The sequence below is a fragment of the Protopterus annectens genome, chromosome 1.part1, assembly GCF_019279795.1.
Source record: "Protopterus annectens isolate FY-2018-M chromosome 1.part1, PAN1.0, whole genome shotgun sequence".
In the NCBI taxonomy this organism is placed as follows: Eukaryota; Metazoa; Chordata; order Ceratodontiformes; family Protopteridae; genus Protopterus; species Protopterus annectens.
Genome location: NC_056726.1, coordinates 695,944,172 through 695,960,253, shown reverse-complemented (window position 1 = coordinate 695,960,253; position 16,082 = coordinate 695,944,172).

The window sequence follows — 16,082 nt, the reverse complement described above, 5'->3', positions numbered from 1 at the left end:
AGTATTATTGTTGTCATTTATGTTTTCTATCAAGTCCGTATGAATTATCTGGCATGTTATGACGGGCAATAGACAGTCATACTGACATCTGGTTATTTATGGAATGTATAGGACACACGATCTGTCATTATTATCAGTAGTAACAACATTTTTAGTTGAACGTCCTATGTTTTTGTACCAGCAACAGTCATGTGGAGATAGAAATTTTATTTTAGCACTCCCATTCCACCTTATTATTTATCAACAGTTTTATGTATATTGTTGAATTACAGCTGTATCGCTTTAAATTTTGAACATGTTTTGGCGCCAAAAAAGGCATTTAAGCATCTAATTTTAATTGTTTTGCGAGTTCTGAGGAAGCCCCGTGTAGTGGGTGAAAGCACTAAACTTTGTTTGTTATTTTAAACAATAAATCAAGTGTTTTACATCTTTTTAGTCGTTCGTTCGTTTGGCTACAATATTGATTACCGCTTTACAGTTTGGGCACTTATTGGTGTATTCGCAGAGTATTTTCACGTTGTCAATTCTGTTTGCTTTTTTTATAAAACATACTACCTAGCTAACTCCCTGCAATTTAACAGATATTTTAATTTACCTGAAGTAATCCTGAACCATTCTGACATAGGACCAACTTATAGTTATTTTAAAATGAGCAGCTACTAGGTAGGGCCTCCCTCCGTTCGCCCTCGCTATGCTCAGGTTCACTTTGCTGTCCTCCCACCCCCATTCCCACCTACCCCCATATAATTTCCTTTATACTTATCCACCTTAACTACACTTCTTCTAGCTCTTCCCCAACCCTTCCCAACTACTTCCTCCCTGACACACCTCTTCCTCTATAACACCTTCCCACACGCTACTGCCTAACTCTCACCCTACCTTCTCACTGTCTACATATACACTACCCTTACATCATGCCTTTCAAACCTCAAACATTACTCCTGATACCTATACTCTGCTTCTTTTACCTCCTCACTTGCTATCACACACATCTACCCCCACCCTATCTCCACCCAACTAATTGAACTCTAAATCCAAATACTAAACCCCAAGCTCCTCTGCAAACCTGTCCTTCTATCCTAAGATATACTACACTCCTTCCTAAAATAAAATGATCTCCCACTCTCCCAACCAACTCTAAGCAGAAAAAAAATGTCTCCCCACTTAAACAATTACTCTACTTCAAAACACTACTTATATCTGGAAAAATACATTCTAACCCTGGCCCCTCCCAACCTAAGCTGAACAATAATCGTCTGGTACAAAACTCAACCAACCTCACTCCCTTAAAGAAACAAGTATATTTCTGCTCTATCAACCTCAGGAGTGTAGTAAATAAAGTTCAAGACTTTCATGCCTGGTTAGCTAACTATACTTCAGACATAGTCACCCTAATTGAAACCTGGCTAAAACCACATAATCAAGATAGTGAAATTACCCCACCTGGCTATAACATCCTTAGACTTGACAGACAAAAGAAAAGAGGAGGAGGTGTAGCCATACTCTACCCTGACCACCTCTCAATAACCAGTCCAAACCTCCCTCTACCCTCTTTCTCTACAGCAGAACTCCTACTTACCAATGTTAAACTTAACAACTTTACCACCATAATGGTTGTAACAATTTATATCCTCCCTGGAGACAATCTAAGCATACTCGAGAACATCCTATCCCACCTCTCTCAGACCATCCATAATGAAACCATCATTCTTGGGGATGTGAACATAGATTGACTCTCAAATACAAACTCCTAATATGACCTCTTGTATTAACTTACATGGATTTGAGCAGCTAATCAGTACCCCTACCTATATTAACAAATCACACCTGCCACAGTCTTTTCTGGATTGGATTTTGGTGTCTCACCCCCAAAACTACTATAACCCTCACACTCTACCAAATGCCCTTAGTGACCACTGCCCTATCACAGTAACTGGACATACTCCCCAATTCACCAGACATTTCAGATTTATCACTTCCCGCAAAATCTCATCTTTCAGTCCTGACTCTTTCACTGACCAGCTCTCTAGAATTAACTGGTCCCATCTTACTACACTCCCCTTAGATGAGGCTGTCCACTCTTTCAACTCCACCTTTATTAACATCTTAAACTCCCTTGCTCCTCTCCTCACAATAAGAATCCAAGCTAACACTGCTCCTTGGCTGACTAAATCTACTCGAACCCTGATGAAAAACCATGGCATAATATGGAAATTATGGTCTAAAACTAAGACCCCTTCTCTCCTACAAACCTATAAAGAACTTAGGAATCAAATAAAGAAAATTATCAACAAAGACAAGACTAACTTCTATGCAAACCCCCCTACCCTAAAATCTGACCCCCAAAAATTCTGAAACACAATCAATCATATACTACATCCAGAAAACCCTTCCCCTCCTAACCCATTCCCAAATAAAATTCCTGAAAAAACTGCCACTACATTTAACAATCATTTTATTGACTCAATAACTACCATAATAAATGCACTTCCCACTAGGAAAAATGCTAATAACTCCACATTCTCAACTTCTACTACCTATCCTTCCAACTCTTTTTCCCTTAAATAAGTTTCTACTAACTGTATTAAATCCCTACTCTTCAAACTCAAACCCTGCTCCCCCTCAGCTGATAATCTACCTTGCTACTTTCTACAGATTGCTGCTGAACCCTTAGACTGTCCAGTATCCATCCTGATTAACCGATCTATCTCTGAATCATACATTCCAGCTATATGGAAAACATTCTATACATTACCACATAAAGGCGGTAGTTCTTCTGATATATCAAGCTTCAGACCAATTGCTATACTGTCTCCCTTCTCTAAGATTCTTGAGAAATGCATCTACAAGCAGATAATGCAGTACCTTCTACAAGAGAACCTTCTAACACACAAACACTATGGATTTCGTCCTAAACACAGTACTACAACTGTACTAATATACTTCATGAATACTGTATCACTGGCCCGTGGCAACAATAATCTAGTTTCATGTCTGTTCCTCGACCTGTCCAAAGCCTTTGACACTGTCTCTAATCCCCCTCCTCTTACACAAACTCTCCCATTTAAAATTCTCTCCTCCCACCATAACCTGGTTTTCTAGCTATCTCTCTAACTGCCAGCATCTGTAAAATGGCATTCTGCACTATCCTCCCTTAGCATCCCAATGGGTGTCCCCCGAGGATCCATACTTAGGCCACTGCTCTTCAATTTTCACAAACCTACTTTACACCTCTTGTCCCCAATCTAAACTTGTACAACTTGCTGATGATTCTACTGTCATCACCACTGCAGACAACCCATCTGACCTCCATTCTACTACCCAAGCATCATTCAACACCATAGAAACACGCCTCTGTGATAACAAATTAATTTTTAACCCTAAGAAAACTAAGCTCTTACTCTTTCTCCCAAAAAAACTCATTAATCTTAAAACTACATTTTCCATCCTATCAAAAAAATAACACTGTCATTACTGCTGAACCCAGCACTGAACTGCTAGGAGTCATAATAGACAATCAGCTTAAATTTGATCTCCAAGTCACTACCTCTATCAAAAAGACTCACCAGAAACTTGGACTCCTATATCGTAATAAGAAACATTTAACCAATACAGCCAGAATAACTCTCTCCCATGCATTTCTTCTTCCCACCCTTCTATATAGCTGTCAATTATTCACAAACCTTAACACCACACTCATAACAAAACTTGAAACTACCTATAATAAGGTTGCCAGATTTGCTACAAACCAACCCTACAAGTCACACCATTGCCTATCCCTTAAACAATTGGACTGGCTCGAATTCGCTCATCTGCTCCTACTACATCAACTGCAAATTATCCACTCCATCCTCTATCTACCATCTTGCTGCCTTAGTCTCTCATCTATTATATCTAAATATTCCCCTACCAGGACACTACATAGCTCAGACCAGGACTTCCTGCAGATTTATGAACCCCAAACCAAAACAGGATGTTTACTATATAACTATAACTCTGCTGCAGCTTGGAACCAGCTACCCCAAGAAATTAGGTCTCTTGACCATACCAAGCACTTCAAACTAGCCACTTGCAGATATCTAACAAACAAATGGTCCTGCCACTGTAGTCATAGGTTCATAGGTTCATAGGTTTATACTAGGCTAACTGCCCTAGGGCATTTATAAGCCTAGCCCAAAGTTATGTGGCTTACGCCGCCCCTTATGTTAGAAATACTGTGCCCATTAGTTTGTTGTGCCTCTGTCCAGTAGTGACACAGAGATGATTCCCGGGGTAAACCTACGATCTCCCATCCACCGGTCAAGATTTCTCTTGAACAGAACCAGCGAGGTGCTCTGCCTCACATGGACTGGGATTTTATTCCACAGCATGGGGAGTCTCTGGGTGATAAATCTATCCCTCCAGCACGTCCTATTTATATCCGTGCTAAGGTTTAAGTCTCTTGCTCTAGTGGTTTTGGTGGATTTGGATTTTTTGAGGTGGAGCATGTCCATTAATTCTGGGTTGGTCATGGCCTTGTATGTCAGGCAAGGGTCACCTCTAAGCAGACGGTATGCAACTGAATAGAGTTGGAGTTTCTTCAGTCTGGCAGCATATGACAGGTTTTGGAGTCCCTTTATCCTTTTGGTGAGGAACTTTTGGGGTCTCTCCAATTGCTGCAGGTGTCGGGTGAGATACATCCCAAATGGGGCATTGTACTCGATCATTGGTCTGATAAGTGAAGAGTACAGGGGAACAATGACCTCACTTGATCTGGATGTGAATCCCTTCATGATCAGGTGGGCAATGTAGAAGGTCTTTCGAACCACTTTAGCAACGTGAGTGTCAAACGAGAGGCCACTGTCAACCTGGGTCCCCAGGTCCCTGATAACCTCTTCTGTGCTTAGTGGGTTACCACCTATATGGTAGCTTGGGGTTATCCTGTTTTTCCCGAAGGGTATGACTATACACTTTTTTGCGTTTAACTTCAAGCCATGGCTCTGGCACCAGCTATCAGTTTCCATGAGACCCCTCTGAAGGATGTCTGTGTCCGATGTACTATCCACTATGGCACCCAGTTTGCAGTCATCTGCAAACTTTGTCAGCCATAGTCCTCCTATGTTTGCCTGTACTTCTGAGAAGTAGATGCCGAACAATAGGGGGCCAAGGACTGAGCCCTGTGGGACTCCACTTGTAACCGGCTTGGAGTCTGACATGGCTCCAGCAACTCTAACCCTGTGGGTTCTGTCCTTTAGCCAGTTTGCAACCCATATTGTGACATATGGGTTTACATTTAAGCTGGTAAGTTTCTCTATAATACCCGAGTGGGGTATTGTGTCGAAAGCTTTTGCAAGGTCAAGGTAGGCTGTATGGACTGCCTTTCCCTCATCAATGGCCTTGGTGACTGTTTCAAAGAAGTCGATCAAGTTCAAAAGGCAAGATCTGCCCTTGACAAAGCCAAACTGGGTTGGGTCCAAGGTTTGCAAGTCCCCTATGTCCTTGTTTATGAGTTCCATTATGATCCTCTCCATAGCTTTGCAGACCAGGCTTGTTAAGCTTACGGGGCGGTAATTACCAGGGTCCGTAGAGGCACCGCCTTTGTGGAGTGGGACCACAGTTGCCGTACGCCACTCCTTGGGCACATATCCTGTGGTGAGGCTAAGATTAAACAGCTGCCTTATGTGCGGGTTTAGTTCTTCATTGAGTTCATGTAGCACACAGCCGGGGACCCCATCCGGTCCCATTGATGCTGTGTTTTTAGCTTTAGAGAGAGCAGCTTTCACCTGCGCATTTGAGATGTCTGGGAGGCTACTCTCATCATCCATGAAACTACCCTACCCTAGCTTCTAATACCTTCTCCTCCTTATTCTTCTCATCTGTTTCTTCTCCCTCTTTTTCCCTCATCTTCCACTGCCTATCTAATAAACTTCTACCCCTCAATCTCTATGTTTAAGCACTTCATCCCCATGCTATGCCTTTTCTACATATAATGTATATAACCAAACAAGAATCACGAATGCTTTATTCCTTTCAGGACATTGTACCTAAGTGTTTTTTGTAAATTTTATGACATTATGCCAGAGGGTTTTCTGTATGATGTATTGTAAATGTTATCTCTTTAACTGTTTGATTAGTTCCAAATGGTAGTGTCTTAACTGTTTGTAAGTAAAATAAAAAAAAAAATAAAAAAAAAAAAACAACTCACTGAGGAGCTTTACTCCTCAGGTCTCCACTGAAAACGAGCCAAATGGTCAGCTGGACTGACCCGGTTAACAAATGTAAAATAAATAAAATAAATAATAAATATAAAGCGGAAGCCTGGGACTGTCTCACCCATGATCTCACCAGTGCTAAGGGTATCCCTCGGACTGGTGAGCAGGTATAGCATTACTATGCTGACTTGAAGCGGAGGAAGAGACAGCTCTTGGACGAGTGAGTCCAAGAAGCAAGGCAGAGTGGTGATGTCCCAGCAGTGTGCAAGTATTCATATCAATAACTGTTTACCAAAGTCCAGCCTGTGTATGTGATGGATAGGTATGCCTAAATATTACTCTATTCCCTTTATAGCTGCAGCTGAGCAGGCTGTGAATCAGGAAGCCCATGCCAGCAGGTTGCAAAGGCTGTGTCGCGAGGCTGGTAACAATCCTGCTTGTAGTAGTCATACCAAATAAATATAAAGTAGTAGAAAGTCACCTGGCAATATAAAAACTGTGTATAGGTTGTACTGAATAAACCAGACAATATGACAGTAATAGTCCCATATAGGTGATATTTCTATAAAACCATAATTGCCTGGCAATAAAGATCTAATCCTGGACTGGTTGTGTTTACTCTGGTATTGTATGGCATTTAGTGTTACAGTCTCTGAATAGTAATGTTGTGTTAACCACTTTTATCCACACTGTGCCACATAAAAAATATGTCTAGGAATGTGTGTATAAGACTGTTGTAAGTACAAGGTCTGATTGTACAACAAGAGAGACTTAGACATAAAACACTAAAAGAACAGACAGCAGTTTCTAAATAGCTCCCTATGATGAAACTCAAATCGTTGTCTTTTTAGCACACACAGCCATGGTTCAAATCCTGGGAGTGGTAGTAAGCTGTATGCATAATCATACCTTCCAACTGTACAGATTTTTGCAGAATGTCCAGATAATCGGCTTATATTTTTGGCCTGTTCGTCTGTCTCCCTGGCAAATCACTGGGATGATCCCAGAATTGTAGTCACTCAATAATGGCATGCATTTGATTTTCAGACCTCAAATCCTTTAGAAAATGTATATTAAAACAAATCCTGTTACTCTAGCAACTCTCCAAGTTTATGAGCAATAGTAAAAATATGTCCCTGTTTGTACCCCAGTGTTGTCAAGCTTTGTCCAGAGTGTGTGCATTAAGAGATTGAGAGGTATGTGCATAATATTAACTAGGAATCTGGGAATATGTGTAGAAACAGTCAGGTAGTGTTAACAAACATTCCTCCCATAGCAGGTCTTTCAGATAAGAAAACTGTAAATGCCTGGCAATAAAGTTTTAAATCCGGGACTGGTAGTGCTTACTCTGGTATTGTATGACCTGACATGAAGCATTCACCAACATCTGATATCAGAATAGTACTGTTGTGTCAACCACTTTTCTCACACTGTGCTACATAAAAATATGTCTAGGAATGTCTGTATAAGACTGTTGTAATTACAAGGTCAGACTGTGCAGCCAGCAGAGACTTACAAAGAAAATACTGAAGGAACAGACAGCAGTGTTTAAATAGCTCACCCTGATGAAATAGGAATTGTATTTTTAGCAGACACAGTCATGGTTTGAATCCTGGGAGTGGTAATAAGCTGTATGCATAATCATACCTCTCAACTGTGCAGATTTTCCCAGAATGTCCAAATATTTGTCTCATATTTTTGGTCTGTTCCGGTTTTTTCCAGGGAAATCAGTGGGATGATCTCTGGATTGTAGTCACCAAATAATGACATACATTTGAGTGACAGACTTAAAATCCTTCAGAAAATGTATATTAAAACAAATCCTGTTACTCTAGCAACTGTCTAAAAGTTTATGAGCAATATTCAGAATATGCCCCTATTTGTACCCCCATGTTGTCAAGCTTTGTCCAGATGTTGTGCATTATGAGGTTGAGAGGTATGTGCATAATTACAACTAGGAATCTGGGAATATGTGTAGAAACAGTCAGGTAGTGTTAACAAACATTCCCTCCACAGGTCCACCAGGTAAGAGAAGTAGAATTTAGCTATAAAACAGTTGAAGTATACACTGTGTACAAACATACCACTACCCAAACCAAGGCCATAGGGTATTGTAATAATACCTGTAGAGTAATGATTACAGCAATGATCATTAAAGTTGTGAGTACTTCAAGGATATACAAGTTGTTAATTGACATTGCCCCCCCATCATATCTGCAACAATAATCTAAACATACAAATCAATGGGTATGTTTACACCAAACCTACATGTTGAAATACTATCATTGGTGGCCTGCTGCTATCAATGTAACCTGTATGCTGTTGTAATGGCTACTGTGGTTCCATATATGCATGTGTTCTGTTTGCTATTCAACTGTTTCCAAATCTAGTGTTTTGGGTTAATGTGAATATCTATGCATGCTGTTATAACTAATCCTGGATTGTGTTGATTATTACTAACCCATATGTTCTAAAACTGCAACACCATAGCACGTTTGGGAAGGCCAGTTGCAGCGGATCCACCTCTCCCACCTCATCTGGCCATGGCACCAAGCTCCAAGCACATCTGGGACCCATCCTGGGACCTCCTCATCCACTGGTCCTGCACCACCTTTGGGTGGAAGTGCCTCATGGGATGGAGCTCATACCCCCCGGGAGCAGATGCGGACAGGATGCTTTCACCCGAAGTCAGCTCCGAGGATTGGTTGCGTAGCGAGCTCTGAAGGGAGTTTGGAGATCTGCTAGGCCAACTTGAGGGTGACATGGTACAATTAGAGAGTCAGCCTGCCCCTCCTGCTCAGCCCCCAGCACAACCACCTTTGGGGCCATGAAGGTGCAGTGGTGACTGCCCATGGGTGGGGACCTTGGTCCCACTGTTTCCATTTCAGGGCTCATGAGCTTCTGGTTTCCAAACACCCCTCCCCATCCAAGGAATTCACCTCTGACATGTGTCATATACCACCCTGTATGCTGTCTTGTCTGTCTTGTCTGTCTTCCTACCCAACCTACCTCCTCAAATATACCTATTATCCTTCTCCAACATCCCAATCTCACCTAAAAAAAAAAGGCAATCTGTTCCCCCCCAAAAATTTCACCCCATACATAACTGTCCATTTCGCACACGTGTCCACTGGACATATGTAATCTATTCTAATTGCCTTCACAACACATTATTGTTGTCCTCACCCCTCTTTCAGGGGTTTGAGTGTCCAAATATACCTCCAAATTCAGTATATATGAACAGCTGTTGCTGTAGAAGAAATGGACAGCTATGGACTTTTCCTACACCCGTCCTGCACATCCCTAGCTACTTTCCCTATTGTCTTTCCCTCTTTGTGCCCCCTTTTTCACCACTTTCCTATCACTCCTTTTTTAATTGCACACACCACAGAGCTTTTAGGATGAGGTGTGTCCTGAGTTTCCTGTTAAGTGAAGAACATCACCAGGCCTTGTACAGTATGGTAATAGGGGATATATTGGGTGTTAATGAACAATACATATTATGATATGCTGTCATATACACATTGACAAACACATACATAGACACATTTGACAGACCTGGGTTTAGCAGTGCTAACTACCTTGTCAGTGAGTCCATACTGTTACAGAGTTTTTGCACAGAGCTCATGCATCATTGGGCTGGATAGTGTAATCAGTGACCTGTATGGTTGATGGTGACAGCGGTCCTCATACAGTGGACCTTGGGACACGTACTGGGGGTGCCATGGTGTAAATACAGTATACTCAGCACCCACACCCCACATTAGATATTGTACTCACTGAAACCCATGATAATGTTCTGACATACCCACAATCACACATTGACCAGGACTGCAATACATACCCTTGTCTACCTTATCAGTGCTACTACAGGGATATGCATTTATTGCACATGCCACGTGGATGGTAGGGTGAGGGTTTGTCATGGCTGTCCTAATGTCAGCAACATCACCATCCCTTATAAAGTATGGCAAGGTTTATTGTATTTGGAGAATATGGTCTCAGAATGCTGTCTCCTACAAATATGCACACTCACACACAATTGAACACACACGCACACACATTTGCCAGGACTCAGAGGGTAACCCATGCCTATCTACCCATTTGTAGAACATTGTTATGCTGGCACTGCAAGCTCCAGGTACCCCATAGGGTGAAGAGTGTAACAAGGTACATTTAATGTCAATTTCAACAGCAGCCATTTCTAAGTATAGCAATGGGGGGTGTAGTGGGTGAGAAGGCCCTCAGACTATGTTCAACTACAAAAATACAACAGGATACCAAATGTATTCTTATAAAGAATATAGACCATGTATTAAAAAACAATTTATTCTTAGCACCTCGGTGTAACCACCTTCATGGAATAAAATAAATGGTATAAGATTTGAAACTAAGGGCACATTCTCTTTTAGAAGTAAGGGAGTTATATATGGCCTGAAATGTCCCTGCCACCTATATTATATAGGTGAAACAAAAAGGGAGTTCTGAATAAGATTTATGGAACATTTAAGGGACATAAAAAAACGGTAAAAAAGATAAATCCCGGGATTCATGAAGCCTGCACCAGGTGCAGGCGTAGCGTCGGCATCCTAACTCCAAATATGGCTGCCGAGCGATTCAGGTACGAGCTGTTTCCACGTGCACTACCTGTGTACAATACGCCGGCACAACTCTCGAACCTTGTATGCTAATTAACCTATGCGCAGCAGTGTAGCACGCAAATGAAGGTATGTAGCAATTCAGGAAGTGGTGCAGGCGCAGTGTAAGCATGCAGAAATGTAAACCGTAGAAGATGGTTTACATTTTTGCAAACATAAAATCGGAGCCATAACAGCCAACCAAACACATGTATTATATTGTTAATATATGCCAATGACTAAATATATAGCCATTGGCATAAAAAAATGTACAAAATATACAATTAACATTTAATATATATATAGTCGCACTATCGCGACGTGGAAGCGCAGGGCAGAGATGTGCAAAGGGGATCACAAGAAATATATAAAAATATAGAATAAAACTGCAGTGAAAAACATATCATGATTTCCCCATAATAGTCAGTGGCAGGCATGCTACACCATACTTATGGCGCAAGGGTTGCTAAGGGGCAGTTACAGTGTTATGCGCAGTAGCTAGGAATTAGAAGGCAATGCCATGCAAATGAGAGGAGTAATAGTGAATCACAGATTCCCCGCTGGTGTAAGGATGCACCTCACAGCGTAGCATTATAACACAGAGGTGTGCCCTTGAGATAAAGATGATATCAAGAGAGGGGTGTGTCGCCATTGCTGTAAGCACATTGAAGCATTGCTAAACCGGTCTGCCCCTAGCTAGGCAAAGCTGCAGGATAAGGGTGTGTTGAATTGGCCATAGCTATGCTTAGCTGAGAGTACACAAGGTAACAGAGTATGCATGTGAACGGAGATGAAAATGCACGTAAACCTGGTAAATGGATATGTGCGGCGAGCACTGCAGCTGAAACAGGAAGGATATACAAAAGAAACAAGGAAATGCTGCAGCAGTGAAATTGGAGTATAAATGATTAATTAACACCTAGGAGCCCACAGTGGGCCATTGACAACAGCTAACAAGGCTGCAAGTAGCTACCTACAGAACAGAAAAGGGGAGGGGCTGTACCGCAAAGAAAACAGTAAATTGTCAAAGCAGAACAAAGCCGATTTGCAGTATATCAGCTACAAGGCACATTTTGCCATGACTGGGTAGGGAAAGTACAAAACAAGAAAGATGGCAGGTGGATGGATGTCTGATAATGGGAGGGGATCCAGGTCTAAAAGTGAATTAAAGGGCAACAGATTAATCAAGACAGGCAAGTAGATCTCCACAGTAAAGGCCCCACACTTGCAGTACTCATTGAAAAACCCATAATTAAGACACGCTGCAGCTGGAATAGCTCATTCACACCCATTGACATCAGCAGTATCCATAGCACAATACTATAAAGTATGAAAGCACCTCACACATATTTGTGTATTCCCATACTCTCTGCACCAGTGGTGTATACAGATGGGGAATTTTTATTATGTACATGTTAGGGGCTGCTATAGCTTTGATCCACCAGCATGTGTTGGAGACTGAAGGTGGTGTGGAGGATGATGCACATGACCACCTCAGGCACCAGAGGAGGAGGAGAGTGTTCAGACCCAGGGTAACCTACCAGGGGCTACATGATCTGAAGTTAGTAGAGCATTAAAGGGTAGACAGAGACATCCTACAGCAATTTGTGGAGCTGTGCCAGCCACGCATCAGAGCCAGAACAAACAGAGGGGAACCCATCCCAGTGGATACGAAGGTATGTGTAAGCCTGAGAATACTAGTTACAGGTACCTTTTAAAGACCAACTGGGAATATCATGGGGATCTCACAGGCATCAGCATCCAGGGTACTACACCAGTTCCTGGATGCCATGTTAACACATGCCAATGAGCACATATACTTTCCTCGAATGCAGGAGGAGATGGCCAGCAATATGCGTCTCATCCACCATGTGGCAGAATACCCGGAGGTACTGGGTGCAATAGACTGCATGCACATACACATCAAGTCACCACCTGGTGAGCAGGGTAGGTGCTACATAAACCACAAGGGATACCCCTCCATCAACTGCCAGGTCATGTGCAATGTCCAGGGCATTATCCTGGATGTGTGTGCTGGCAGCCCTGGAAGCTATCATGACTCCTACATCTGACATGCCTCTCAGCTGTATTGGTTATTTTCCAGGGGGGACATCCCAAATGGCCACCTGGTGGGGGATGCTGGCTATGCACTGGAACCGTGGATGATGACTCCCATCAGAAATGCACACACACCCATGCAGGAATGCCATAATGAGGCACACACACAAACCAGAATCATTACAGAGTGTGTGTTTGGGATGCTGAAATCATGGTTCCATTGCTTGGACATATCTGGTTGAGCCTTGCAGTACTCTCCAGGCACATGTGCCCACATCTTCAGAGTGTGTGCCATGCTACACAATGTGGTCCTACGGAAACAGCTGCAGCAGGGACAGAATGGTGAAGGCCCTCACAGCCCACCACCATTGCCAAGGGCCCCAAAGGCACAGAGGTACTCAGACCATGAACACCCTGAGCCAGCCCCAGTAGGCAGAGGGAGGCATGCCCGGTATGCCCATGCCTTGGTAAAGAGGGAATGTATAGCACACACACTGACAGTGTAGGCACCTAGGGACTGACACCTTTCTCCACCTGCACACACAGTAAAAATGGATGGCACACACACAAGACTACCTGTAAATTGTCATGTATAGGCAGTCCACTGTGTGCATCCAACATAGGCAGCCCTCAACTATTGCACACACAACTGCCATTGGCACAAGGTAAGTCAACACCTGAACAGTAAATTAAGCTATCAGCATATGCAGATACTGCATGTATAGATTCATAGGTAGGTACTTGGCCAACTGCCAGAGGCCATTCATAAGCCCAGCCAAAATGTGTCAGCTTTTGACACCCCATTGATTCATTAACTGTCCTTCTGTGGAGCAGAGCCAATGGCAGGATCCCTGGGGTGCATCTACTGTTCCCCATTCACTCTTCAAAGTTTTTCTTGCAGAGTGTTAGTGAGGGGCTCTGTATAATGTAGTTAGGGATGTTGTTCCAAAGTATGGGGAGTGTCTGTGACAGAAAGCTGTCCCTTCAGCACCTTCCAATTATTGTTGTGGCAAGGTTCAGCTTACTACAGTGTGTGGCTCACTGTGACATGGATTCCTATAGGTGGAGCATATCCAGCAAGCCTGAGTTCAACATGGCTGTGTTGGCCAGCGGAGATCATCTCTGGGTAAACAAGATGCCACTGAGTAAAGCAGGAGTTTATTTAGTCTGGCTGCATAGGCCATATGTTGGAGGCCAGTATTCCCTTTGGGCGAGGTACATTCATGGACCTCCCAGCTGTTGGAAGTGTCTTCTGAGGTACATGGGACTGATGAGTGATGAGTAAAGAGGCACTATAACCCCAGTATGTCTAGATGGGAATACTTTAGTAATCATATGGCCTACATAGAAGGATGTCCTAACTACTGTGGAGATATGATTGTCAAAGGGGATATCACTATCACTTAGTCCCCCGATACCCATTACCTCATCCATATTAAAGTGGCTGCCACTTATGTGTTAATATGTAGGTGCCAATTCCACAATGGAATGATCATGCAGTTAGTGGCACTTGGCTGGAGACCATGACTTTGACACCCTGTGATGTTCTCTGTGAGGCCCCTCGAGGGATGTTTGTGTCAGCTGGACTATCAGCCATAGCTCCCAGTTCGCATTCATTGCCAAACATGGTCTGCCATGGTCCACCTGTGTTTGCCTGTATCTCTGAGACATATATGCCAAACAGTAGGGCTCCCAGGACTGTGTCCTATGGGACACCAGTAATTACTGATCAAGAGTTGGACCTGGAGACCGCTAGTCATACCATGTGGGTTCTGTGTGTAAGCCTGTTGGCAACCCAACCTGTGATGTATGGGTGCATGTACAGGCTGGTGTGTCTATCAATAATACCTGAGTGGGGCATGGTGTCAAAAGCCTTGGTGAGGTCCAGATAGTATGTGTGAACCACCTCCCCTGTCATCTAATGTCTTGGTGACTATATGTAAGATGTCAAACAGGTTCAGTAAGCATGAACTGCACTCAACCAAGCTGACCTAGGTTGGGTCATGTGTTCAGAGGCTACCAATGTCTTTGTTAATGAGTGCCATGAGGATGCAAACCATACCATTGCAGACCAGGCTAGTCAGGCTTATGGGGTTGTAGTTACCATGGTCAGTTGTGATTCCACATGATGGAGTGGAATATCCGTTGCCACGCGCCATTGTATGGGCATGTATCCTGTGAAGAGGCTGAGGTAGGAAAGCTTAATTAGGTGGGAGGCAGGTTGTCTTGTACAGTTTGCAAAATGCAGTCTGGGACAACATCTGCCTCCATTGATGCTGTGTTCTGCTGTTAGAGAGGGCCATTTCCACCTGTGTGTCTCTGATGTGTGGGATACTGTACCTCTCGGGTAGTGTTGTGGGCTCTTTAGAGGGTGAGGTATGCACTAAATGTATCTGCAAGGACGTTGGAGATATCAGTAGGGTCAGCATATTTTGTGCTATATTTCACCGTCACAGTGCAAATCTGTGTGTCATCACGTAGATTCTTGAAATAGCCAAAGAAGGCTTTGTGGTTATCTTTTGAATCCTTCCGTATTCTTCTGCTGATGTTAGCCTTGAATGATGTCATGAGGGACCTACGTATCATACTAATAGTGGTCACGGATGTCTGCCCTTCATGGGATTTGATGTTTGTCTGGTACACTGTCCTACTTCTGTAGTATAGCCTGTTTATTGCAGAGGTCCACCAGACCGGTGTCCTTGTCTAGGAGGAGTGAGTCTTGGTTTACCAGTGATAGTACGATCCATACATCCGTGTAGGTGCTTATAGACTGCATTTGTAAATCTGTCCATATCTTGAGGAGTATTTCCACTTAGCGTGGGGGCTGTGAAACCCCCTACCCCTGTCACTAGTAGTGTAAATTTAGCTGTAGGAAAGATATACACTGTGGTATTCCTGGGTGGGGGAGATGCTTGGGTGTGGAAACAGTGAATAGTTCATGGTCAGATCTAACCGGTGACTGGATAACCTCCGCTGTGGTGCACCTGTTGCCCATGTTGGTGATGACCACTTCTAGTAGTTTCCACCCCACGTTAGGGAGGTTACCACCTGATAAAGGGCATACGAGGTGATAAATTCCAGGAAGCGCTGGGCCTGGAAGTGAGTACCGGAGTAAGTTTCCCAGTTAATGGTATGGTACATGACATCGACCAATGCCAGGGTGTGTGTTAGGACTGTCATGTTCTCCACTGTCTCC